We start from the raw sequence: 4,176 nt of genomic DNA, 5'->3' as shown, positions 1-4,176 counted from the left end.
GGAGTGGGCAGGAGGGGGGGTGGGGGGGGGGTGTGTCACACTAGAGTCCCAGCATCTGGATAGCCTACGTGCAGGGGCAGCCCGTGGCTTGCTCCTGCGGCCGGCTGCATTTCATTAGCCTCTGTCACCCTTCCCACGCTCGCTGGAAGCCGGAGCCCCCTCAGTGGGGCCAACTATCTGAGGGGTGTGCTGCTGGGGGGGGTGCGTGCATGGGGCCAGGGCCAGGGGCCTTCTGCAGAGCTCCTTTGGGCCAGCGCCCAGGGAGGGGCTCCTCCGGCCGGGCAAGAGGCCAGCTGACTCATACACCGGCTTGTTATTACGGGGTCTCCGGGGAGGGTGCATGTGGGGAAGGGGCTTGGCACAGAGCAAAAATTGCCTCTTGTCTACCTGAAGCCCCTCAGTGTTTAACCCCTGCACCCCCAGGATATTTTGGAGTGGGAAGGTGGACTCACCCCCAAAGTGCTAGCAGCTGCATCCCCCAGCACTTCCTCCTCCTGCCCTGGAGATGCTGCCAAGGTCCTGGTGTTCCCCTGTCTGGTGACTTCGGGCCCTGGAACCTGTCCCACCATGCTATGGGCAACATCTTCCCCTTGGTCCCTATATTTACTCCCTCAGGACCTGCCCTGACACTTTGTTCTGTCCCCTCAGCTGCTCTCCTGCACAGCTGGCTCCTGGCCAGCTGCCTCCTGGCCCAGCTGGGGGAAAGCCCCCAGCTACAACCCCCAAATGGACTAGGTATGGTGGGAGGGGGGGAGAGAGGAGAGAGAGGGGTGTGGGTAGGGGGTGCTGGTGGGGTGTGAAGGGTTGTACTGGAGCTTCTGAGCATGAGGTGTCAGGGGGTATCATGGGTGTGATGAGGATCTGGGGGGGTACTGGGGTATATGTGGGGAGAACAGGGAAGTTTTGGGGTGTTGGTGAGTGCCATATCCTTGAGGACACAGTGAGCAGGCAGAGCTGTGCCAGGGCAGGCAGGACCTGTGCCCCACCAGTGACCTGCACCCCTCAAGGTCCTCCCCTGCCTGAGGGACAGGGCAAGGGACAGTGGTGGGACCTGTGCCTTGCAGTGGCAGTGATGCTGGCAGGTTGCCTGGTGCCTGTGGGCGGCTCTGGGGTGGCCGGGGCAGCCGCACACGCATCAGCTGGGAAGCAAGACACTGTTCCCATGCCCATGTAAGGCCCTTCTCAAGCCTGGCCCCTCCGCCCAGGGATTTTTCCTTGCTTAGCAAGCCTCTGTCCCTCCCTCCTTCTCAGGGGGACAGACGGATGGATGGACACTGATGTATATCCAACTCCCCCAGCCAGCCTCCTCCCTCCCCACACTGAAACTGCCTGCCCAAAGCAGGAGGGGGTGTACCTTCCTTTGAAAACTGGGTAAACTGAGTCACAGAGCCCTGCCTGGAGGCAGCAAGAGGTGAGGGACACAGCATGGGGTGCTGTGCTTTCTGTGGCAGTGGTCAGGCTTTGGTGAATCTGTGTTAGCACACGCCAGTCCTGGCAAAGCCAGGATTTGATGGTGACACTGCTCTTTGGCCAGGATGGGGGAATGAGCCTGAGGATGCTCTGGATAGTGGGCCCATGCAGACGTGTCCCAAATCATTGACCAAGGGAGATGCTGGATCTGTCCCCATCCCCTGGGGTGGACCCACTGCGAGTGGGGCTGGATTTTGCCCTGATGCTGCTTGGAGAAGTTGAGAAAAGACAAGGGATGATGTTTATCCCCGTGGCAGGAGCCAGCCTGGTGATAGCCAGTTTGGCTGAGGTTGAGGAGAGCTGCGGTGTTTGGCTGCTGAATCGGCTGGCGATTGCTGGTGGGTGGTTCTGGAAAGTGGTGGCTGTGCCAGCCCCTGGGCCTGGCAGAGCTCCAGCCTCCCCTGCTCACCCCGTGCCACACCGGGGCCCACAGGTCTTGGGTAAGTGGGGGTGCTGGGCTATACCAAGAGGGGAAACTGAGGCACAGTACATGACATGGGGCCAGGGCACCTGGAGGCTGCTTTGTCCCCTCGTGTCTCCTCCTGGGGAGATGGCACCAGGTGCTGGAGCTGTGCTGGGCTGCTAGGCCATGTGTGTGAGTATGTATGTGTCTGTGCATGTGAACATGCGTGTGTGAAGTGTGCATGTGTGTGCCCAAACATGAATGTGTTTGCATGATCATGTGTGCACACGTGTGCATGATCACTTATGCTTACAGATGCAGGGATACGCACGTGAGCCTGCAGGGGAACACGTGTGTGCAAGAACGTCCATCCATGTGCACAGGTGCCCTTGCACACAGGCGGGTGCTCACACGTGTGTGCTGCCAGCTCGGTGCCATCCATCCCAGCTGGCATCATACCAGGCCCAGCTTGTTTTTCAAGTGCCCCCCTGCGATGGGAGGCTGTGCGAGTGGGGGTGGTTTGTCCATCATTAAACCGGGGGCTGGAGCAGAGCCAGGGCCGGGCAATGAGGCGCGTCCGGGCCAGAGCAATCGCTCCCAGTGCCCCCTTGGCGGTGGGGGGACACAGAGGAACCTGTGTTGGGACGCATGGTGCTGGCCAAGGGGATGCATATCTGGTGCTGGGGTGCCCCTCCCCTACAAAGCGAGTCAGGGCCAGGAGGGGAAACTGAGGCAGGGAGTGGTTTGGGCTCTTTCTGGGTAGGCTTGACTCATGGTGCCGAGCACAGCTGTGCCGTGGCTGGGGGTTGTGGGCAGTGCTGGGGTGCCTGTGCTCTGCCTGGGGCTGTGGCAGCAGGGAGGGGACATGTGGCAGACCCAGTCCCTGCTCACTGCCCCAGCCTCCTCCCTGCACCGTGAGGGGATGACGTGCCAGTCACACGGGGAGCTGCCCCTCCCGTCCCTGTCCCCAGTGTCCCGTTAAGAGCCACCCCCTCAGTTCTTCGGGACAGCTAATTAGCAACACCCCTGGTCTCCACAGCAGCGCAGGCGGCAGAGGGGGGAGGAATGCCACAGGAATGTGTCCTTGGCCCTGGCACGGGCCCAGCCGGGGTAGTGGGATGGGGGGCTGCGGGGGTCAGCCCTGCCCCAGTGCCGTGCCAGGTCATGTTTGCGCAGTGGGTCTTGGAGGGGGTTCTGGGCTTTTTTTCCTCCCTCTTTCCTTTTTCCCCTTCTTTACGTCACCGCCCAAATATTCGGTCTCTCTCAGCTCTGGGGGGGTGGGCGTCGGCTCGGCTGCTCAGAGGTGCTGGGGCCCTTCTCTGCACCCTCTGGGTGCTGCTGGGCCAGAGAGGGCAGGCAGGGGAGCAGGGATGCTGAGATTGCCCCGCACTCACTGCACTGGTGAGCCCTGGCTGGGGCTGGCCTAGGAGGTGTCAACTGAGGAAGCTGGGACCACCAGTCTCCGTCCTTGGGGGCCCCCAGGGCTGGATCCAGCCCCCCAGGGCCCCTCGGATGGTAGGAAGCAGGATCTGGGCTGGACAGGGGCTCCTGTGGCAGGTCTGTGCCTAGTTTCCAGTCAGTTTTCTCCCTTCCTGGTCCACTTTGCATCCCCCATGGCTGCCCCTCCTGGAACCTTCCCTGGGCAGGGTGCTGTGTCCCTGGAAACCCCCAGAACTCTCCAAGGGGTGGGACCAAACCCAAGCCAGTGAAAAGGTCTGCTCAGGAGGGGGCTCTAGAGACCTTGCACTGGGACTTCATCTCCTCCCTGTATTCTTTCACCTCAGGAGGTGACCCCCTGTAGTACCTGATCCCTGACTCCCCCTTTTTCCCCCGTGGATCTGAGGTGGTGGTGCTCAAGGGTGCTTATTTTAGGTTGCAGAGGAGCTCGTTCAGGTGAGGGCTGGTTTCTCTGGGACTTCTGGGGGGACCCTGTGGAGTGCAGGGGCCACCAGACACTTTGCTGATTGCTGAACCCGCTCATACTGGTGCTTTGACCCCCATGACTCTGGGAGGTATTTGGCGGCTGGAGTTCAGGGGTGTTGTCTCTGGCTGTGTCCTGCAAAGAGGACACGTCATCTCCCCAGGGGACAGCTCCTGTCAGCTCCCTGGGGATGGGGACATGCTGTCAGTGCCCTTTGCTCACCCACTCACTTCCATCCTGCTTAGCCACTGACAGTTTCCCATCTGGCCTCAGCTCTTCTGCTGCTGGTGTTTCCCAGGGCCCAGGAGCCATCCTGGGGCTGCCTGTTGAGGAGCCGTGGCTGGGGGGGTCCGTTTGAGGGTCTGTGCTGGGGGATGAGGCG

The sequence above is a fragment of the Chaetura pelagica genome, unplaced genomic scaffold (assembly GCF_000747805.2).
Source record: "Chaetura pelagica isolate M959 unplaced genomic scaffold, ChaPel_1.0 scaffold3, whole genome shotgun sequence".
Lineage (NCBI taxonomy): Eukaryota > Metazoa > Chordata > Aves > Apodiformes > Apodidae > Chaetura > Chaetura pelagica.
This window is presented reverse-complemented; position numbering follows the sequence as displayed.